General features: G+C 35.3%; 1 protein-coding gene across 1 annotated transcript in view; it reads right to left on the bottom strand.

The window, feature by feature from the left end:
• AKT3 (AKT serine/threonine kinase 3) overlaps nt 1-25,550 on the bottom strand; it is a 212,387-nt gene that overhangs the window by 122,229 nt on the left and 64,608 nt on the right. The gene's annotated exons all lie outside the window — the stretch shown is intronic.

The raw sequence follows: 25,550 nt of genomic DNA, 5'->3' as shown, positions 1-25,550 counted from the left end.
AAACAAAACAAAAACCCTGCCAATACTATCATAGAAATCCTTTCTTAATTCAGTATCAAGTAATCCCAGGAAGGCAACAAATACTACCAAACTTTTCATTTCTTTCTAATCTCAGTAAAAGTACTACATGCAAAAAGAAAGAAAAGCAAAAGCTATACCATATTCTTTGGACATTATTCCTTTCCTGCTCTTCATCTTTTATTGTACAATTTAATTTCACTCTGAATTTTGAAACACATTAAAATCTATATGTGATACTTGGCTTTTAAAATTACTTAGGAAGCCGGCATGGTGGTGTATGCCTTTAATCCCAGCACTCAGGAGGCAGAGGCAGGGGGATCTCTGAGTTTGAGGCCAGCCTGGTCTACAAAGTGAGTCCAAGACAACCAGGGCTGCTACACAGAGAAATCCTGTCTTGAAAACAGAAACAACAACAACATCAACAAATTACTTAGGGAGAAATGTATTTTTAACTGCTGATGTTTTATATATAAGTATTACATATAAGCAAAGTACATTATTCTTGATTTAAATTTTTGGCTAAAAATTTAAATATGTTTATATTTTTTAAACTGAATGGGAAATATGGTTCCATTTCAATGAGTGGTGTTAAATACAGAGTCAAATGTAGGGATAAAAATTATTTTAAACATAAATTCTTCAATATCTATAGTTAAATGCACAAAAAAGTAATCCACAAATGAAATTACCTTGACTTTCCCAAGCAGGTGATTATCTTATCCTCTTTGTATATGGAGCTAATGTAGCAATTTGTGGCTAGTCAGCTGTTAATCATTTTTTTCAAGAAATAACTGTGCTTAAATGTTGTCATCAAACTAAAGTGCCCAGATACATTTAGCATGTTTGAAGAGGCAGAGAAAATAAAAGAAATGCAATGAGAATTCAAACACAACTCAATTATTCTAATAAACTCATCTTCCTGCCTAAATCAAGTTTACACATCAAATAAATACTAGGAAAGCCACTTCTCAATGTTAACAATGAATTTACTTACCTTGGCCCTCTGAGGGCAGTATTACCTAACACATAACCAGAAATTTCAGGAAACAGCCATTACATACCATTTTAATAAAAATCAAATTTTAAAACTGGAAATGTGCATAATTTTGCTAACTTTACATTAATATTTCTATATTAATCATCATTTGTACTTGGACATCAAAATAGTTGTTTTAAAATGCTTGTACTAACTTTTTAAAGTCAAAATACCAGTAAGATATCTGGAAGTCTCATATGAAAGTTACCAAAATTTTTTTTTAAATATAGTGATTCTATATTCTATAAATCTGTCTGTCCTATCATGTTGTTCTCTGCAGAGAGAACAGTCTTTTTAAATTAAGACACAACATACATTCATAGGGATAAAGTAATTCACAGATTAATAACTAAAATTAATCTCAAAATTTCTTCTTAAAAATAACAAACAGCCAATAGCTTACTTGCTACAAATCACTCACTAATGAATAAAGATAATGCAAAGGCAAGTTAAGAGTGTAGCATCAAAGCACAGATTTTTCATAACTAATTCTAAAGTGTAAAATACCTTTACTCTCTACACTACCTCAATGCACTTTGGAAGTTTTATTTCTTTTCCTCAAAAAGTACACTATGTAGTGTATGTTTCTACAATGAATATACTGACCACTTTCATAAAACAGAATAAATAACCCTGTAAAACCTAGTGACGTGATAGATCTTTTAGCACAATAAAAATGCTAATCTTCCCGTCACAGTTTTGTATAAGTTAATTGATGATTATCCATGCTTAAACTTCACACCACTAACACACACACACACACACACACACACACACACACACACGCATGCAGAGTCTCTCTCCATAAAAAGGAAGGAAAAATCCTAGCTTTTAAAAAGTGACATACTAAAGGGAGATAAAAATTATTACAAGCAGATGACAAAAAAATTTAATTTTATGCAGCAATCAGTTGTTGTATGTTTGAATTGAAAAAGAAGTTTTATGTAGATTTTACATATACTTGTAAGAAAAGTCTTTATATTCCTGTAACTTAAGGTATGAATCCCACTTGGGAACTATGTCATTTTCTAACTTTGAATAAATTAGGAGTTTAACATTTGAATTAGTAAAATTAAACAATTCTATTCGTTTGAAACAACACAATTCCGTGAACATTTGGGGATAAAAGAAAAAACTTTAATTAAATTCTGAATACTTTTTAACTAAAACAAAAAGTAGAGTGAGCTAACTACCTTGTGCCTTGAACACATTGCAAATACAGAGAAGGAAACAATGGTCATTTTATAATATTCTCTCTCATACACACGTGCGCTAGTATCTCTTCAGAAAGATGCCAGGAAGCAACAGCTGCTAGTCCATGTGTTTTCACTTGTAAGTATAAAATTATTAACTTTGATGCTATGTTCCAGTCTTAAACAAGTAAATGACTTGCTTAGCCAAAAAAAAAAAAAAAAAAAAAAAAAAAAGACAGGGGAGGAATGCCCACAAGCTACTCATAGGTATATGCCTTTCCCACTTAAAAAAAAAAAAAATTAATTCTTATCTTAAAAAATGCTACCAAGTTTACCAACATCTTAAATCAGATTTTCTTGCAACTAAAAACACATTAAAATTTTAAGCCAAAATATTTGCAAAATGCTTTTAAAAGTATGTCAGGCAGTTAAATATTCTTCTGTTTTCAAAATACTGGCCAATATTTTTAAAAATTACTATTCATGTAGTATTTTCTTGAGGCATAATTCAAATATATCCATATACTGTGAAAGCTAGAAGATCCTAAATCTTTTTTTCAATTATCCTGAAAATACATAAAATACAGTTTTTTTCTCATTTATAAAGATGCCTTTATACTTATTTTTAAATGGCTTCTTTTTCATCTGTTATGCAACAGTTCATAGATGTGGACTAGCCCATTTCTTTTTATGTAAATTGCTTCTGGTAAACAGCACTTTTATAAAGTATCATGTCAGTAAAGCATTGTCACATTCATTGTTATTACTACTATTACTGTTCTTGGGTTTTGGAGACAAGGTCTCTCTGTGTAGCCCTGGCTGTCCTGGAACTTGCTGTGTAGACCAGGCTGGCCTCAAACTCACAGGATCAACCTGCCTCTGCCTCCCGCTCCTGAGTATCAGAACTGAAGGCACACAGCACTTTTCCTAGTACAGCCAATTTCCGTTTGAAATTCTCCATTGTCATTTTCCCTAATCCTATGAAGCAATCTTCAGTGCTGAGTAAGGCACCCAACAAGGTACAACACATCTTGCTTCAGACATCATTCAAAATTACTGAGTCCTATTTACTAATAGAGTAGACGCTTAACAGAAACAACACTTTGAAAAAAAAATCTTAAAAAACCACCAGCCATATCTGTATGGGAATTACTCATACTCTAGGGATCTGATTGGCTGCATTAGCTCTGTAAAGGCATTGGCTCTTAATTCCTTCAAGGAAACATTTCTGCTCAGCCTGATACTTTATCCCAAGTGGAGACTGACAGTTCCTCTATCTGCAAAGTAAAGAGTTCTGACAATCAAATGATGTTTCATACTTCCTCAGGAGATGAAGCAGTAGTTTTAGTGCTATTTGTTCACTATTAGTATTGCGTATCAAAGAAAAACATACCTCCAAAAATAATTTGAGATTACCACTAAAGAGGATGCATTCTTTAACAAATGCATACTTGTTTTTTTTAATAGGAAAATGACTTTATGGCATAAACTATGAAACCATCAGTAAACAGGCACTTACACATCTCCAAAATATTTACATTCAACAGTTTTCTCCATATTCTCTTTAAACAAATTATTTCCCTTCAGATTTATGGGACAACAGTAAGTCACTAAACACCGGGTTCCAAGATTAAAAAAAAAAAATCTTCTTTCTGTGACCAGTCCCTAAACACAGCCTCTAGAATTTGGTGTGCTCATTTCCCAACAGAACACTTTAGAAATACTCTAACTGCAGTATCTACAGATCTCTACACTTTTACTAACACCTAATGAAAATGAAGGACTAATAACAGCTAGTCCCGAGTTTGTTCCTGACAAGCTAAGTGTACTATCTCACTTAGTCTTTTCAAGTTCCTTCAGGCCTTAAACAGTTTAAGTGACTTTTATAAGCTCACTGATCTAAGATAAGTGATATTTAAATCCTAGTCCCTTTAACTTCAAAAATAATCTGCATTTAATATTTCAATCACTTCTCTATGTGTAGTTGCTTGTCCTGAGGTTTGTTAAATGGTTCTGAAGAAATGAGAAAATAAATGACTAATACAGCATGAACAGGAAGTTTTCTTTCTTCAAGCTTTACTCATTCAGCTGCTCATTAACATACTGACCTCTGGCAAATCACACTCTCAATTTAACAAAACCTCTATGTAGAGAATGTAGGTTGCTTGTCCCAAACTCAGGGATATCAGGACTGCTGTGAAACTACAAATAATATGGGCGTAATTTTACATTTTCCTAATGAAAGTAATATAGAAGACAAAGTAGAGGAACAATGAAACTGATGGTTATCTATGTTTTCTCAGCAAGTACACATTAGAGTTGCTGGAGAAGAAATTGACAATAAAACAGGACTCAACTTCTTTATGAGGAGTAGAAAATAACCCTTTCAAAAAGACATTATCCTGGACCCAAAGCAGTCAGGATCCTGGCCTTTCAATCACATTTCAGACATTTTTACTTTACAAATATGCAACAAGAAAAGCATGCTTAGAAAAGCATGAATGCACCAAAACGTAAAGTAAGCAGTCATTCTTAGCAAGTCTCCTAACATTCCTGTTTTTAATTAAAAATTCAAACATTTTAAAAAGAAAATTTAAAAAGAAAAAGAAAAAAAACCGATTATTTTCTAGTCGTTTCATTCACACTGTGATTGAACTTTTACCAAAAACTGAAGTATTCTATAAAAACAAGCAAAAACCTTGAAAACCTCTATATAACATCACTGTATCATTTCAATTATTTTAGATCAAAGTAAAACATTTGGATGAATACTCTACTTCTACCTATGTACCTAACAGGATTCTAGATATTCAAAACTCTTAAGAACTAATGACACAAAAGGCCAAGAAACAAAAATAATCAACATCAATGCTTGATGAAAATTCCAGTCATTAATAGAAACAAAAACAAGAGAAAGGATATTATATAAAAGGCCAGGTTAATATGTAACACACACACACACACCTTTCTTTCAAATTGGGAACATCTAGGTTCAAAGTTTTATAAATTATTCAAGAAAATAAACATGGTATTAAGTTACCCCTAGTGGTAAACTATAGAATAAATCAAGCCAGTTTCAAATGATAGTTTTAAGTACTGACTAGTTCAACTGTTAGTGGAATCAAGATGATAACTGAACTAAAAGATTAATCAAAAGTTCCTGTTACTAGCTAGAAATTCACACCTGACATTATCCAAATGGGTTACCTACCTTCTTTATAGAGAAGTAAGAGATTTTATATTGCCATTTAAGAAAGATGTTTTCTAAACTTAGACATGAATAAGAGAGGGAAGAGGAAGTATTACACCCCTAAACTAATTAACACAATCAGAAGAGGGGGGCATACAGGAAAACAATGATAATTAGTATGTACCCTTGGTTAACCAAATCCACACATACATTCATTCTGTATATGCACAAACATCAGCAGCATCATAAACCGTCTCCAGTTCTAGCCATTATTCAGCTCGACATCTGCACATGTTTATGCGTCTCTCCAAACAACCTCTTGAACACCCTGCTGGAGCTGTCATTTTTTTCTTCTCCCTATCTGGCAGATGGCAAGTCAACAATCGGCATCAACAGCAGCCGAATATCTCCCCCTTTATCCTCCCCCCCTCCAAACAGACACAATAATAACTTCTTTGTGCTTCCCTACAATGCAGCTGCTTAAACCATTTCGCTACAAGGCTGCTTTGCCTTAATAAAAAAAAAATCCCTTCTGTCAAGTCTAAAAAGCAGCATAATGTTAAGCAAGCTAAAGCCACAGCACAGCTGCAAACGGGCAGACACATTGACAGCTCCTCCCTTAACAAAGCCCTGTGAATTGAAGGGGTTCATCTGAGGCTCACACAGTAATTAGTATAAAAAAGTCCGACAGCCTCTATTATGCTAAGGAAAAAAAACTGGACAGAACTGGGCTGCTGTTTTGCGTCAAGAGTTCTGCTGCAGAGTAGATAAATCATGTTGGGTTTTTTCCTCTCTTTTTAAAGACAGTAATAAGGAGGATGAGAGAAGCTAATTTGAAAACTTGGACACAGTAATTGTACCATATGGTGAGCATTTATCCTTTCTGAAATGCATGCTAACAGTCACTTACATGCACACTGCTTTGTTTTACAGTTGTTATTCTCTCTACCATATTCATAAAGTGGATTTGAATATCTGATACTAAGAGAAGTTGTGTGTAATTAGCAGCAGAACTGCCTAGGTTTAATTTATTGGCCTAGCACTGCAATCTAGTAAAATGCAAAACAAAACTAAACACTGTGTCCACTTTGAGAAATGTCTTTCTTAACTCAAAAAAAAAAAAAAGCTAGTGAATACAGGTTCATTGAAAGGTTTTTAAGTTGTTAGTACTTCTGAAAATTCCAAAAGAATAAAGCATTGTATCGGGTAAGGTTTCTACAGGCAACCTCAAAGATAAGGCCTCCCTGAGAATGACCTTTCACTAAATTCATCTGTTCAGTATCACTGTGCACATAGAGCTCTCACTCATATACATAGCAAACCTAGAAGACACACTTCCTTGTACATGCCCTAGAGTTGTTTTGTTTTATTATAAGTTCTGTTTATTCCATACTATGTGCCAAGCACTGTTGTAGACTAAGAGGGGGATATAATATAAAATAGTTTTCACATAATACATATAATTTATACTTTTATATGCATAAATTAAGTAATAATATAAATAAGCTTATTTATGCAAGATTTATGTTTAAATATATGTATATGTATATACATTTGAGCATGAATCAATGATACCTACTTTAAAATTTAATAAAATCTTACTACTTAAAAACTTAACAGCAGTAATGCACAGTCAAGGTCCAACATCTATCAACTTTTCTTCTGACAAAAAAAAAAAATTACTAGAAATTTATGTTCCATTAGTTTACTGGTTTAAACACATGCAAACTAATATGCCCATTGTTGTAACCAATGGTCTTCTTCAGATAAAAGTGCCATGTGTTTATTTAAAACTACTATCAACTATGTTCTAAACACATACCATTCAACTATAACTCAACGGAATCCTCAAAGTTTCTAGTGGAGTAAAAGCATCAGCCTGAACTAATACAATTTGCCACAAGTATCCTTCTGATCAGTATGGGGGCATTTAAAGTAAAATTTTATTCCAACCCAAACTCAAAAAGCTCTACTTTGGCTTGACTTTGAAATATATTTAATGATAACACTACCCCAGTATTCTAGAAGATTTAGCCCACTCTAGAAATTAGACATAATTACAGTGAGAAGAAACAAGAACTCCATCCAACAAATACCAACCACCAATATCTATAATGCATCTCCACCTCGGCTTAAAAGAAATAAACTCTGTCCCCCACTATGGTATGTTAGCTTCCCTTAATGACACTACTAGCGATACAACCGATTGACTTTGACTGAAAGTGTTTCACCTCTGTATACTGCTTTACAGTTTACCAAACATTGTCAAATATGACTAAGTCTTAGAAGCTCATTATGCTGGATTAGCACTGGCTTGTTGTTAGTCTGGGAAATGCCTGACCAGCCGCATTTGTGATCCTGTAAACTTTCGGGATTTGTAAATACAATTATATTAGCAAAATCAAGACACTATCTTAACAAAAAAAGATATAAATATGCAAAGGGGGATAAAATCACTTCCTTTCTAAAAATATGCAGAAATAAATTATATAATAACTATCGTAGCATAACTGATGAATAACCATGTTTTAGAAAATACATTCAAAAATATGATTGATCTCTTCACATACATAATGATAAAAAATTATTTCAATTAGAGAAACAAGAATTTGGTTTAATTTAGAAAACTCAAGTTAGGGATATGTTTAAAGGCTTAAAGCTCCACTTAGAAAACCTAAAATAAAAGCAATCTCTGAAATTTTAATGGAATAATGATAGGTATGGCTTCTAAACACTGTTTTCCCAGCATGTGATCAGTTTTTAGACAAATTTATTAATTTATTCATTTCTAAACTACATAAAACTGTTTTGCATTTTGACAATGACAAACATCTTGAATTTCACTGTCCATTTTAAAAGCTTTTTCTAAGTATGTGTCAAGAGACCAGATAACAGTTTAAGGAGAGTGTGCATTTGTAAAGAATTTCTGACATTGTTTACCTAAGGGAGGAAGGAGAATGAATGTTATACAGGACAAAGTTGCAAGAAACTTCCATAATACACAACTTTAGAACCAATATTAGGCTAGATGAGCATCTTAATTTTGATTTACCTAAATATGTACTTAAGAGCTCATATGTCACTAAAGACCAGAGTGAGTTTATTAAATGTGAGTCACTGAAGGGCTCAAGTGGTGTGCAAGTCTAAACACAATTTATAGTATGTAGAGTGTTCTTAATATTTGGTGAGCATTGTGACAAAGTACTTAGATTTAAGAACGCAGTGGTACTGGTTTGTTAACAATATTAATACATGCCTATGTTAGGCTTTGTAACACAAGAAAGCTAACATTCCCATAGACTTTCAGTGTAGAATTTAGAGCACTGTGCCAGCTTACTATGTGTGACTTCTAGTTTTAAAAGATGCCAATTAACGGTAAGCGTATCTATCACAAGATCTCAAAGTGAAATCCCCAGAAGTCAAAATGGAGCTTATTATAAGGATGACATAAACATAGTAAGAGGGAAAATCTGACAAGTGTCCAAAGCAGGCCTCTTATCACAGATGTTCCCTGACATCTGTCTTTATAACCTTAGTGTTCTATTAGCACTCTTGATTACTACATGAAGATGATGATGTTGAATAACAATAATGGATAATGATGATGACCATGTCAATGATATTTATTTTAAGAAAACACACTACTCAAGGAAGGGGCTGCACCATGTGGCAGTACAGACCCAAGTTCCTGCAAGTGAGATCTGGAAAGTGATAGAAAAGGTTCCATTGTCTTGTTTAGGCACTCTATGAGGCCTGCTGTCCATCACTTCCCTTGTGTGTCCTTTATTTCTCCCTCAGTCCAGCTGCATCTCTCTGTACATGTCTGGAGTAGTCACAAGCTCTCTACCGCCAACACCTTAGCCTGCTCGGAGGTTTCTGTTCCACCATTAAGTGCTTGTCCAATCCTTCTGGAAATCCTATCTAAAACGTTACCATTTTACTTCATTTCACAGCTGCTTCAGTCTTCTCCATCCTCTAGTCCTTCTAGGTCGTCTTAGGTCAAATGTTCACCCATCAGCTTGTCTAGGCATAGTCAAATCTACCTGAACAATAGGAGGAGTAGGTGTCCAACTTCCCTTAGAAGGGCTAAGCTTGGACGAAGCAATAATCACTGGCAATTCAAATATACACAGGTAAGAAAGGGGTGGGATGGTAGGAATAAGAAGAAAAGGAGAAAGAATGGGTTCAAGTGAGAAAGGCAAGGAATGAACAGATTTCTAGTTTATTGGGTTCATCTTAGCAGTGAGAAAATTAGCTGATAATTAAAGGCTTTATAGCATAATCATTAATAACAAAAACCCAATTCATTTAGGTTTTTTATATGACTACTACATAGAACTATTAAAGCATTCAAGCAGAACAAATCTGACTATATCATTCACTATCAATTCTAAAATATAACATGGTTTTTGTACTGGTGAGTTCTTCAAATAAAATGTTCAGGAAAAACATTAATATTATAGAAGTATACAAGAGATTTCCATATATTTACAATTTATTTTTATAATCTTTTAGTTAGCATTACTGTACATTTGTAAGAAGAGTCTTATCTTTTTTTTAAACTTTTTATTGACTGTGAATTTCGCATTACTCACCCCAATCTCACTCATCTACCCATCCCTTCATATCTACTTTCTGCTCTTACAACCTGCCCCACAAAAAAATAAAATTAAAAATAAAAATAAATTCTCACCATGGAAGTTGCAGTGTGTCATGGTATGTCACAGAGCACTACCCTTTCCCCAAATAGCTTCATTGCAATGAGTTACTGGTCTGGTTCTAGGCCTATGCCTTCTGCCACACTTTCAATACTGGATTATCACCAGGACTCCTCTCAAGACACCCTGTTGTTGCCCAGTGTCAAGATCCTGCAGCTTTGCACCTGTAGGACTGGCCTCTTCATCCACTCTAGCAGTTCATAAGTGGGTTGGATGTTAGGGTGGGCACACTCAGAACCCTAGATCTAGGCCTGGGTGGAAACAGAGATGGTCAGCCCACTAGCTCTTTTACAACTGTGCCACACGAGCCAGCTTTCCCACTAGCTCAGGTGATGGATAGGGCCAGTGCTCTCCACTGTGCTGTTGCCAGCAAGAGACAGGACCAATTTTCCAGCGTTTAAGCCCTCAAGAGTGACTCATCATGTCTGTCTCTCTCTCTCTCTCTCTCTCTCTCTCTCTCTCTCTCTCTCTCTCTCTCTCTCACACACACACACACACACACACACACACACACACACACACACACACACACACAGTGCAGCCCAGACAAGGTGAGGGCCTACTCTCCCAAGAAGCAGGACCCACTCTCCCATTTTTCATGACCTCAAGGCCAGGTCACTGGCTTGCCACAGGTGGAACATCTCTCCCACATCCATGGCACTGCACAGTAGGCCAGCTCTCCTGTGTTCATACACTTGGGGCCATCCTCATCCATCTACACCACCACCCGACCAAGCCCCGCCAACAGGGCCCACTCTACTGTGCTAGCCAGGCAAGGCTTAGGGCCCACTCTCCTGGGTGCTCAAAAGTATGTATGACTTTGAATTTTCAAAGAATGGAGCTTATGAGAATACTGGAAGCAGGAGGAGCAATTCTACCTCACAAAAAGCAGCAATTCCAAATGTTCATGTGTACTTGATTTACCATATATTTGCCAAAGACTTAAATTTTGATTCACAGAATTTATTCCTACAAGCCCATCATTGTTGCATTAAAACCACAGAGCTTACATCCAATCCAAAATTTATAGCTATTATCTATCTTAAAAGCAACCTAGGAGACATTTTACTTTTTTGCTTTTAATGTCTATAAAATCCAATTTTGAAGCCCAAAAGGTCAAATTCTAAAAGCTTTAATATGAAGAGTAAATATTAGTAAAATTAGCTGATTAATTTTTAGATATTCTATCCAATATTTCACATATTTAAAATACAAGGTAAATATTACCTATGTTTAGGCATTACAGAAATGCAAGCCACTGAACTTCACATACACATAAAGCAGGGATATTAGAATTCATTCATGTACCTTACAGAATGGCTCAATAGAGAAATAATCCAAGTAATGGGTACAAATTTCAGCCTACACTATAGGATCACAACTGTTTCTTTTTTAATATATTTTATTAATTTATTCATATTACATCTCAATTGTTATCCCATCCCTTGTATCCTTCCATTCCTCCCTCCCTCCCTTCCACTTTCCCCTTACTCCCCTCCCCTATGACTGTGACTGAGGGGGACCTCCTCCCCATGTATATGCTCATAGGGTATCAAGTCTCTTCTTGGTAGCCTGCTATCCTTCCTCTGAGTGCCACCAACTCTGTTTCTTTAGCCATCAGCCATTCCGTGTTTTGTGAATATCACAAGTACTTTGATAATCACCACAATAAACAAAATATATACTTGCAAACTTTACGTAGAAGGACAAATTTCCATTTTAACAAGCTAATATAAGTAAAATCTATATAATTTTTAGAGACTATATTTTTTCTATTCATCTCATTTTTCCAATTCCCTGTACAAATGTACAGTACAAATTGATTTTATTATCAATTCGACAACACAACAGATGGCTTTTTTTCTCACTATTCATTTCCTGATACTGAATTCCATAGACTCCTAAAAATGGAGCCACACCCAATTTCTTACTGCCCAATTCAAATTTGTTTTCCTGACTCTTAACTCCATGCTAAACAATAACTTTTGAGTAATATATTCATTCTAAGTACTGTTGAATGAACTAGTGAAGGTAACAATAGCTGCTGGAGAAAAGTCAAGAGTGTTATAATTTGAATATTAAATGTGTTTCAATGAGCTCATGTACAGTGGACTTGGCTGCTAGGTGACAGGTTTTAGAAAGTGAGGGCTCAGACCTAGCCAATGGTTTGACTCTTTGAAGAATTCACATTACGATGGCATTACTGAGAGATGGTGAACCAAAAGAGATGGAGGCTACCTAAAGAGAGTATGTCTTGGGATACAGCCTTTCAAGGTCTACCTTGTAACTGTCTTCTCTTCTCTCTGCTTCCTGGCTATGTGACATGAGGTAGCAGCCTCTACTTCATGATCCTGCCATAATATTCTGCCTCACTTGAGGCCCAGAGCATCAGATTCTTTTAGCCATCAACTAATGAAGCCTCTGAAAAAGTAAGACAAATTAAACGTTCTACCCTTTTAAAGTTGTTCTTTCATGTACTTGTCACAGTGACAAAGTATGACTAAAAAAGATATCAGTGGGGTAAGCACAAGTTTTCGGCTCAGGTGAGGTCAAAATACATCACCCTGTTCAGTGAGCCACACTATGCACTCATACATAATGACTCTGGGTTCATAGACATGGCCTTCCTGGAGGTTCTGCCATCTCCTTGATTTCCTGGTTGCACTCAGAAGGGAAATACAAAGAGGATTAAACACAGGAGTGGCCTATGAGCCAACATTATAGGTAATATCCATTATCTCTGCTCAAATTTCAATAGCTACCAGAGTAACAACTACAACTTCCAAGTAACTGTAAGAGTACAGACTACAAAATGACATGGTTTAGAAGGAAAAGTGGTAGATACAAATAAAATTACTGAACGGCTAGCCAACCCTAGCCATACTACTACCAACTGTAAGTCTCTAGATTCACCCTTAATTTCCTTGACCTTATGATAGACAGAAAACAAATGAAAGCATCTGTATGTATAAAAAGTATTAATGATAAATTTGTATTATTTACAAGAAAGGAAGGGATATATATAGAGTTCAGTCTGAGTTTTTCTACTAATAAAAATTTATGCATAAATTATTAAAAGATATTTCAATGTATTAAATCATGCATGTCAAAATACATAAAATTAAGCATAACCATGTTTTACCACATTAAATAAAATTTTACAATATTTTTATCTTAAATAGAGTCTTAATTTGACTTGACCCTTTTGTTTGTATCTAGAGATACATTAAGAGAACTACAGAATTGGTAATAATTACAATATTGTGCTAAATGAAGAATGAAACCAACTAAAGAGGCATTATTTTCAAATATGAGTATTTTTGAAAGTTACAGCACAGATGAACATTTAGAGGTAAGATAATTTGGGACCAGTTAAACTACTAACAGCCCAGCCCTTTTACTTTTTATGTCTTCCCTGTTGTTTCAACCATTTCTAAAACCTCAGAGTATATATTTCAGAAAAATGAGTATATAAAATCATAAAGTATTTTCTACAAAAGACTAAAATGAAATATAAGAGTACCAAAATACTCTCATAAGCAAACTTATAGTTTTAACTTTTCACTATTCCTTACATCATAGAAAAAGAACAGCCCTGTAAAATGTATTATTCTAGTATTATTCTATCCATTTGATAACCTTCTGTAACTACTTCTATATTCATAAAATCACAAAGAATCAGAGCTACATGATATAGTCATAGATACTAGTTCAACATTACATACTTTCTGCTGCTGTTAGACAAAGTAGATCAAAAGTAAAATTACAGACAAAGGTATCCGAAACATTTTATGAATTTCCGTTTTCAAATCAAATACTACATAACAAAATCTCTAAGATGGCAAACATAAAATATTCTAAGTAATTTCAAAATACATTTTGAAGATGAATATATTTTAACTTTCTAGTCGCTAAAATTTACATAGTTTAAAAGATCAGGTGTTATGCAACTCGCATGAGCCAAATGTTTAACATTAAGAACATTTATTATATTTTGGCATATCTTCTGTCTAAATTCATGTTACAGCATAATTACCAAAATTTGTTTTATAAAAGTTATCCTCTCAAAACTAGTATTGTTTAACAGTTTCAAGTGCTATCATGTTTCCAGACCAAAACCTATAGAAGGGGCAGTAATGGCTCAGAAGGTAAGAGCACTTGTCACCAGGCCTAGCAACAAAAGTCTGATCTTCTGAAACTACATGGTAGAAGGAGAAAATGAAACGCCACGAGCTGTCATCTGACCTCTACACATGCACTGTAGCACGCATGTTCCTAGCATCTATGTGCCCCAAATACATGCATATAAGTAAATACATGTAATAATGTCAAAGAAGGCCTACGTACTAAAAACAGAAATAACAAATCATTTCAGTCACACACACACACACACACACACACACACACACACACACACAAAATCAATTCAAACTGTAGAACTCTAGAAGACCTTCCCAATCCTACAAGGAAAGTATCTTCCTAAATGTAGAAATATTATGTAAAGATTTGTTTCTTTAATAAACCTTTGACTAAGAAAGAAGAATATGACAAGCCACGTCTCAAATAATGAATTATATTATATGTGAGCAATATTAAAGCAATTCTTTAAAGAGGTAATATTTCAAATAACAGAATAAATACATTTGAACAATTGTTTTCATCTTTGAGAGATGGTCTCATATAGCACAGCCTAGCCTGGAATGTGCTAGATAGCTGAAGATGACCTTGAACTCGGGGTCCTTTTGCTCTTCTCCCTCCCAAGTACAGTGTTCACAGATGTATCCCATCACTGTTGTTTTTATGTGGCACAGGGAATTGAACCCAGGCCCTCACACGTGCTAGGCAAGTGGCCTACATCCCCAGCCTTGAGTAACTATTTTCAAAACTATCAAAACTACTTTTCACTCAACACTTGCTCTTTTCATTTAAAGTATGCATGGGACAAGGCGAAAGATACATGTTCCCACTCTTTTCTTTAAAAAAGCATCAGTTTCTAGGTATTAAGATCTAAAAGAGACTTTATAAAGGTAACTACATATTGCTATATTCAAAATAAACCATAAATAATTTATCTAGCTATTACCAGGTTATCAATAAGCATTATTACAAAGTAGCTTTTAAAAACACCTATTATCCTAATATGAGAAAAATAACGTTGGCTGGCATAGGAGATTGTTTTGAAGTGCTTTGTGAATACCTCAGTCTCACACTCAAATTTGGAGCATCTGTCCACCAACTGTCAGGATAATATCTGCTTAGGAGTTTTCCTGAATTCATCAGTATTCATAGATGCCTGTCACATCTTTTTGACAAAGAAAGGAAAGAAGAAATGGAGGGGGGTGTAGGTAGATTTAAACCTGTTTTATTTTTCAATGTTTTAATAAATATGAATAGAAAATTCATCACTTTGAAAGCTGTCTGTTGTGAAGTGCCCCTCCATCTCCAGATCAGGATTCCAAGTTAAGTTTTCTATTGAAATTCTCACTCACTACACTGCATTAAGTGTTCTCACTTTGTGCTGCTACTAACTCAAGGATTTGATCCCTATACTTAAAAGTACAGACTAGCCATCAACAGTTAGAGAAACAGTACAATAATCCCTTAATTTCCAAATCAAATTTAAAAACCTAGAAGTCTTAAGATACATAAATAATATTCAAAGTACTGTACGTAGACACATTTTTCTGCACCATTATGACATTGCTCAGACAGAAGAGAGAACTTGGGCCCCAAGGCCCATCTAAGAGTTACACATATCAAATAAGACAAGTAAGGAAGTCGGGTACTGGAAGAGTATTTGTCTAGTATATCCACGGTCTGGGCTTGAACCCAGCATCTTAGTAGGACTGGGGGAAAAGAGCAAAGCAAGAACATGCAACAATACGACACAAAGGACAACCAAACTCAAAGGAAAACGCAGAGGGGGTGGGAATTCAGACAATAATAAACCTATCCTTTTGTTGAATATGTGGATTGCTATTCCTTTCTACTTTACCAATTAAGAAGTCCTGTTGATTGTATTTATTAGGTTTGCAGTCCTACTGCACAGAAAAAGTTTGTAAACCAATCAATAATCAAGCAAAAAAGGACAATCAAAAGGGTAATTTTCAAAGATATCAGTCTTCAGATATAACAGGAATACTTTTCTAGATTCTTAAACTTGTGTACTGACTAAGGTTACTTAAGGCAAGTATGCCCACCTTCTGGTATCCCATTCTAAAAATTCTAATTCTAATTCTGAAAATTGAAAAAATAATTTTTTCAGGACAGGATTTTTCTGTGTGCTGTTGGTTGTCCTAGACTCGCTTTGTAGACCAGGCTGGCCTCAACTCACAGAGATCTACCTGCCTCTGCCTCCCAAGAGCTGGGATTACAGGTGTGTGCCACATAGTCTAGGCAGTTTCAAGATAAAGGTCATTCAGTAAGCTCTGGTCAATTACACTGCCGAGAGAGGGATGAAAACAACTACTCTTCTAAGATATTCTACAACAAAAAAGGAGTCATGGGCACGAATAGGAAAACTAGGAGTCAGGAAAGTTCTGATAAAATGTTGGCAATATTCCAAAGGGAGCTTTTATTTTCCTGAGGGAGTAAATCAAGACTAGTGAACTGCGATCTGAAGATGGGAAAGAATACTTTACCAGCTGACTCCATCAAAGCACCGTGCTACTTTTGAAGGGGTAGGAGAAACGAGTGTCATGCCATGCTTTCAGGAAAGGTGATGTAGCTCTTGTCTTAACAGTTCAGTAAATCTCACTTGTTTTTTTACTTCAGAGAGAACACACCCTTCAGCAGGAACTTTAGTCACAGCACATGGCAATTTCTAAGGGTTAAGGTTGGAGACCTGACCAAAGAAGCTGAGCCTTTCATGACAACTTAGTGAAGAAATGTATACCTGTGTCTTTTTTATGAATACCACTGTAAGTTTCTGAATATGTAACTTAAATGTATTTAATTATTCCAAAGCTCCCTTGCTAAGAATAGTATGTCAGCATCTGACTCATGATTTAGTAGTATTGATAAAAAGGATCTATTTACCACATGTAATAGAGCTAAAAAAAAAAATCTTTACAACTGAAAGAATGAGAAGACACAATATTATTTATTATGGAAGATTTGTCTTATTTATATACATTCACAGATACTAAATACTTGTAAGTAAATGCTTTACCCAAACATTTGGCTTATTTAAATACTTTCATAAATACTAAGTACTTACACACATTAAAATTTCCCAAGTAATAGGACCAGTGCACAAAGAAACATGTATATTTATCAAGACCTTAGGAGACCAGAAAATCTATTGTCGGTTTTAAAAGGTTAGTGATTAAACAGAACATTATCAGGCAGGTACTGACTATATTCATATTAGACTTGCTTAAGTTATATATAATAATTTTTTTAAAGAGATTTATTTATTATTTATACAGTCTTCTGCCTGCATGTACACCTGCATGCCAGAAAGTCATTATAGATGGTTGTGAGCCATCATGTGGTCGCTGGGAATTGAACTCAGGACCTTTGGAAGAGCAGTCAGTGCTCCTAACCTCTGAGCCATCTCTCCAGCCCTATATAATAATTTTTAAAGGTTGTCTATGATTTAAAATTATTTGATGCACACACTGAATCTAAAAATGTTTTATAAATATAAACTCAAATGCACATAACAACCTAAAAATATGACACATATTCATCTACATGGTCACTTACTTCTGTGTTCAATTTCTTAATTTATAAGTAGCATTTCTCAAAATAATAAGCCTCAATTTTTTTGAGAATTTTATAGTATGGTTGTTTTTAACCAATATTCTCTTTCTCAACCCAAAAGAAAGTTCTTTATCTATAAACAGTCCTATAGACATAAAAGAGTTACCAAAATAAATGAGAAAACAAGCTAGGGAGGTACAATCAAAAATGGGTCAGAAAACTACATTAAGAGTCCTATCAGGCCGGGCGTGGTAGCACACACATTTAATCCCAGCACTCCAGAGGCAGAGGCAGGCGGATCTCTGTGAGTTTGTGGCCAGTCTAGTCTACAAAGCAAGTCTAAGACAGCCAAGGCTACACAGAGAAGCCCTGTCTCAAAAACAAACAAACAAAACAAACAAACAAAACAAAAAACAACAAAAAAAGAGTCCTATTAGTCCTCTATCATTATTCTCACAGTTCTTAAAAGGTAGAAAAATCTTTGTCAAAACAGAGAAATATTTGGTATTGCTACAAATGGAAATTTCTTTTAAAACTTGCTTTACCCAAATATTTGGTATTTTTCAACACATCCTAGAAATACCAAATCAAGGCAAAAAAGAAAAAGATTCTATTAGTTCAGCCAACTCAAGCACTGGCACAACAGCCTAGCCATGACTGCTATCTGGGCAATGCAAAGATGTTAATACTGTGTAAAAATCAGCCTTCTCAATATTTAACATGTTCCTTGCAAACACCAGGTTATGACAAAATAGTAGTAGTAGTAGTAGTAGTAGCAGCAGCAGCAGCAGCAATATAGTTCACATAAGTATAAATGAGATATTAACATTTAAAAGAGCTCTAACCAACATCCACATACTGAATACATATTATTGCTAAAGAGTGATTTAGTCAGCTCAAATTGCTATCCATTGTGAAGTGGTGGGGGGGGGGCAACCAAGGCACATGTAACTATAGAGTCAGTCTGCATAAATCAGATTGTAGTACTAGCTTGTTAGTATAAGTATTTTTGCTTTAATTATAATTTGTAGGTCAAAATTATTCACAGTTGAAAACTCTGTTCTTCAAAGAATAGAGTAGGCATATTCAAAACTTATGAAGCTTTCAACTTCTTTTTAGCCTATAGGAAAAGAAACTCTACCCTTGTATTTCACAGTTATTTCTGGAAAATTAAAAAAATATAATGTACAAACATCAACCTCAGAAACTATATAGCCCTAACTTAAGAAAGAAAATGAGAATGATGGGGCTAGAGTGGTGGCTGAGTGGGTAAAAGTGAAAGTGTAGAAGCAGGAGAGCCTGGTGTTGATGCACTCATCTATGTTATGTTCAATGGGCTTGACCATATTTGCTTATCACCCCATGTCTACGGGCAGCAGTATGGAGACAGCGATCACTGGCTTTCTGGCCACCACATGCACTCTAGGTTCAGTGAGACCCTGACTCAGAGGAGGACGACCAACAGGATAGGGTAAACACTCAGGGTCCTCCAAGGCACACGGTTAGCAACACAGTTTGCTGGAGATAAAGGAAACAGATTTTCTGCTCTGTATAGAAATCGTCCTCTCTACCAACACCCCCATTTCAGAATTTCTGAGGCCTGACAATGTAATCAGAATGTTTTTCAGAAGAGAGAAAACCACACTGAGTCTACAGAAAGTCAACTTAGTGACCATCAGTCTGCAGCTTTAATAGGAGCAAGCACAGACACCTGATTGGACCTTCGTGTGGTGGAAGTAGGGAAGGAAGCAAGTTTCCATTATGAATTAAGTTGAACAATCCAACAACCTTGATGTCTCTCAATATTTGAAATTAACAAATAATGTCAAATGTGTTTTTGAATAACAATCTCAGACCCTAATAAATAAATCTGAACCATTTATTAACAGTGACTTTACAGAATTGTTAGATATCTGACTCTGGTTCATTAAAAAGAATAAAAGGGGACTTGTACTGAAATATAAGTTCATAAAATTAAAGAGTAAATACCAATGAAAAAAACAATAAGTACTCTCAACAACTATATGGTGACACATCTATTGTTCTGTGCATTTGCCAATCAGTATTGTTATGATCCCACAAAGACTCCAGTGCACCAGACTGTAGCTAATTATGTATATTCAAGTGATTAGCAAGCACTTGTTGCCTCTTTCACACCACCCTCCAAACAGCAGCCTTTGAGAGGAGAATAGACTGCAAATTTATTGAGAGAACACTGTTAATCCTTTGGGGAGAATGTAAATGTAAACAGGACTACTCTACATCAAGGTGCTTTGACAACAACAATCATCTGCATAAACACATGCTCAACAACAAACAGGTGTTCTATTTCACAACTAGCACCCATTTGATGCTTTCAAGCAAGCAGTATGCACAAACTGTTAGGAGTACTTTGAAACCAGCTGCAATTACTATAATTAGCTGCTTTCTACACTTTTGTTTGCTTTTACCTGTTCAGTACTGTGTGATGCCAAGTCACACACTCCAAGTAAAATGACCAGTTTGGGTCATCTTATGGTATGACAAAAGGAAAACTCCACCTCATCTTAAACTAACTCAATTAGAACTTCTGCAAAACAGTCCGATCAAAAGTACTGATGGAAAAATCAGACTTCTGATTTCAAAATATAAAGCTTTTCTAAGCTTGGTTTTATAGCACTGTCTCGGTAGCAACAAATGTTATTGTCAAGTTGACTGAATTGAAAGAAAAAATTTTAATTCTACAGAATAAATATTGAGTAAATAGGGTACTAGATATCAAAGGAAATACTATATAGCAAATAAAAGGGATGTCATGTCGATAACTATAATTACATACCAATGGATAGGGAAAAAACATACTCCTGATGAAATAAAGGCCATTTTAGACACCCAAGTATAATTAGCTAACATAATGAAAAATATAAATGACCAAATGAACTAGCTATATGATCACAAACAAATTCCACCACCAAGATTTTCAAATGCATTAATATACAATCTAGAAAGTAGAAATGTCTGTAATTTCTCAACAGGTAAATGTGGCAGAGATGAACCTCTAAAACCCAATCAAGTGACAGATATACTACTGTCAAGACCACAAGGCCAGGATAGTGTTGGCCCAGTGTGCCACTGTATCTCCTGTACCTAGCCAACACCTCAGTGTAGTTCATCAACAAAAAAATGCATGAGTACATAAGTGAATGAAGATACTCACAAATCAAAGATCATAAACAAACCAAAAACATATACTATTATTTAACCAAGAAATTGAACTTAGCAAGTTCTTTAAAATCATGTTATTCAATCACTTCAAAATATTTTAAATATCAAACTTCTTATACATTTGCAGTTTAATTAAAATATAATTATGTCATTGTCATCTCCCGCTCCTCTAACTCCTCTCACCATCCCTATTGCTCCATATATGTATACACACACACACATACACACACATACACAATTTGCTGAGTTCATTTAGTGTCATGTTATACACACACACACACACACACACACACACACACACACACACACACATATGAATGATTTCAGGGCTGACTGACCATTTGGTATTAGATAACCAGTTAGGAGGCTCACTCATGGAGAAAACTAATTTCTACCCTCTGAGCGGTTTGCAGCTCATGACTGCAGTTCTCATCTGGGAAGGGGCCCATGAGATTTCCCTCTCATGTCAGCATGTTTGTTGGTGGTGTCCTTACAGTGGTCTTGCTTAGGCAGCCATGCTGCTGAGGTTGCATGGGTACCGCTTCCCTACCACTTCTAGAAGAACAGTCTCACAGCAGATTTCCAGGTCTTTTGGATCTTGCAGTTTTTCACTCTTTCTTCCTCATTGTTCTCTAACCCCTCGGTTTTGGGGATGTAATTGTCTGTTTCCAGTACCAGGTATGATTTCCCTCCTTTTGAGGTGACCTTGAGTTCAATTAGTTACCACCAGGTTACCCGCAAGGTATGAGTGTCATTATTGTACCTTTGGGAATATCTTGCCTTGTTGGTCATTGTTGTGGTTCAAAGGTGCTGGGTAGTGACTGTTTTCCTCCCTCCTCTGCCCCTCCCTGCACCCCCTTTTCCCCCTCCACCGCCCCCCCCCGGCAGCTTGAATAGCACCTTCAGGTAAGATCCAGCTTAATTCCTCTGAGTTTTGTGTCCAAGGTGAATGGTGTCTTCAACAACTTTTGGGAGGCAACCATGGGCAACAGCAATAGCCTAATACTGTTCTCAGAGTCTCTTAGACTCCCCTGACCAACAACTCAAAAGAAGATTTCTCTTTCCTGGGCCTTAGTTTTGTCAGATAATCTATGGCTCTTGTGCAGAAAATATCATCATCCCATGTATTATAACTTCATTTAAACTATATACATAAGTATATATTTACATACATATATTAAATGTATGTCTTGATAAATATAAACTGATATTATTCCTTATGGCTTTTCAAACATCCTTAGTTTTATATATCCTTCTTTTCTTCCTCTCCTTCTCCCTAACTCCCTAGCTCTCCTAATTTTTTCCATTTCTCCTTTCATATCACTTGTATCAGATTTCAATAAAACCCTGGTCAAAGGAAAACAAACAAACAAAAAAAAACAAATGGGTCAAATGCTAGTGAGCATTTGATTGACTGGAAAACCACAAGTGATCGTGCTTTTTGCCTAGAGGTATTTGAAAGCAAAGCAGAACAAGAAGGGGAAAGCAGCAATACAAGACAACTTGTAGTATGGTAGGAACCCTGAAGAGTGTAAAAGCCACGACAGAGAAATAGAAGTGTGCCTGCTAAAGAGATCTGCCCATCTGAAACAAGAGGGGTATCAGAGACTAAAGATTCATCCACTTTAAATCAACCTCCAAGTCCTCCTGGATGAGCCAAGTCAATGAACTAAGCACAGTTAAGACAGAATATGTAAAACCTATGAACGCAGAGCAATGACCTTCCCAGGCCAGTCCTCATACTAACTCCAAGGCAGCCCCACGTACATTTTCTTTCAGATAGGTATGGGGTTCCTTCCTTGTCACACTTTCCTTTGGTCCTATTCCCATTCACATTTCACCAGAAAACTCTTTTAGTTCAGATTAACCTTTCAAAATCCTCAAAGTTTTTCTTGGTATTGCTGGAAGCAAAACTGACCTTGAGCAAGCCACACTGTTTCTTTTTGACATAGTATATTCATTTGCAAAATGAGGGTTACATGATACACCTCATAAAAGAATTAAATGAGAAAACCCATGACACATCGTTAACTACTCAATAAGCATGGCCACTGCTGCTGCTCTCTGACCTTGGTTCCCAGCCTCTTGCCCACTAGCACGGCTATCTCTTCTCATTCCCCATTTCCTAGCACAGTATTTACCAGAGGATAGACAGCATTATTTTATGCTTAAGATAAGAGGTAGGGGGAAAAAAAACAGGAAAGCTAAAGCTGGCACTCAAGACAGAAAGGAACAAAAATGAGATGTGAGAAAGGGCAGATTTCTTCAGATATTATTAATGTAAATTTTTCTAATCATCCTAAGAATTTGAATAGCATTACTCTCAACATCTCTCATAATGCTACACTATGCATAAGGCAACTTTCTAAGAGGCTGTCACCAGGAATTACAAAGTAAAAATGATACAAATTATTTGCTATGAATACAAAATCAACAGCAAAAACGATTCCTCTTCCTAACATAGAATAAATAACCCATAAAGCTGACCCAGGACACATTTGTGCATTATGGAAAGAATCCAAACACTGAAATACTTCGGTCTCTTCCTACAAATTAGCTGTTGGTTCTAAATGTAGACTAGTATTACAGACAGAGATTAAGATAAACTAATATACTCCAATTGCACCAACTACATCTAAGGCCCAGAAAAGTTAAACAGAAGAAAGCAACAATGAATAGACTCTTCACCAAAAAAGAAATGTTTGTTTTTGCAGGTTAGCACCACCATTTTTTTCACATTTGCATCCTAATAGTTCTGCTTGGACTCCCCATTATGCAACAGTTCTTAGAACCCTGCCAGCTCCCCTGACAACTGGGTTCCTTTGCCAGGGTGGCTTTGTCTAAATCCTAAAGCTGTGCCTGCCTTTGCACTGCGCCCAATGGCTGTCTGTGATTTGAATGCCAATGAAGAGTACAGACCCTGTTGTCTAACAAGCTGAAGACTAAAAGGTCTCCTTGGGGTCAACAAACTGTCTCAACTACTTTCATAAGCTTAAATGACTAAAAACTGCAGCTAGCGATGCAACTTATTTCTTAGGTTGACAGCAAAAAGTACTAAACAATTTAACCAGCATCAGATACCTCAGAGATTCAACTTTAAATGAGGGTCTAGTAATAATATAAAAACAAAGTACTTTTTTCTTTTAAACAGAAATAAGCTTAATCTCAAATAAAAATATGGGTAGATATAAATCTTATTAAATGTGAAAAATATAGAAAATTTACATGCTTCAAATTATGTAAGGACCTTAGAGCCTACTCTTTACTTAGTAAGTGATTAAAGGAGGTAAATAGTGACAAAGAAACATAGATAATAAACAATTAATTTGTAAATTTGGTGTTCACTACAATCTGAGAAATGGAAAATTATATAACTAAAGAACCAACTAATAGATAATACCTTTCACACAGCAATCCTGAACAAAAACAAACAAAACAAACAAACAAACAAAAAGACGTAGGGTCCAGTGGTAGAGCTACTAAGTTCTTAAACCATAAATTGTCAATAAAATATACTATTTATGACGTTTACACACTTGAATATTCCACTTAGTTCCTCTTCATTTCCTCATATTTTAGAACTGAGGTTTTCTTCCTTACAATTAATTCAGCAAATATTCACTTACTTACCAATTTTAGCCCCTTGGTGGTTTGTTCACGCATCCACCTTACCCAGCCACACTCTTAGTTCACAACAGAATGCTATCTCAATGGATTCTTGGGAAAGCATCCAGGATGATTTCTGGCTACCAAAATATACTGTCAAATATAAACATAATTTCGAAGTTTATAAAAGCCAAACATATTTGAGCTAGCAAAAGGAAACACATGAGATTAATTTGAGTGATTTTTAAAATTTAATCAAATATATCCAAAATGTGAGCCAGGCAGTGGTGGCACATGCCTTTAATCCCAGAAATCCAGAGGCAGAGGCAGGTGGATCTCTGTAAATTTGAGGCCAACCTGGTCTAAAAAGTGAGTCCAAGACAGGCAAAGCTACTACACAGAGAAGCCATGTCTTTAAAAGCTAATGTAGATATAGATACAGATAGATATAGATATATCTATACATATATCTATAGATACATAGATATATATCCAAAGTATGGTTTCAACAAGCACTCATAGAAAAATATTTTACTTTTTCACACTATGAACTCAAATTCATTGTGCCTTTATACTTTCAGCACAGCTCAAATCAAACAGCAAATTTCTAATATCTTAAGGGGCATGTCAACCTAATCAAAAAATACTCAAAAGTTAACATTTTAACTTACTCTAATTGTTAAATTTAAACTTTTTTTTAATTGCTTCTTAGCCAAACCAACCACACGTCAAGAACTCAATAGCCATATTTAGCTCATAACTACTTTGCTGGACAATACAGCTCTTCTAAACCAGTCTCAATATGGTTACAAATGAAAAATTACTCACATCATCTTCCAACTTAAAAGGTTTCTTTCACTATTTTCCATTAATCT

This window comes from Acomys minous (assembly GCF_964271855.1).
Source record: "Acomys minous genome assembly, chromosome: 1".
Classification (NCBI taxonomy): Eukaryota; Metazoa; Chordata; class Mammalia; order Rodentia; family Muridae; genus Acomys; species Acomys minous.
Note: the sequence above shows the minus strand (reverse complement) of the source record. Positions and strands in the feature narration are given on the sequence as shown.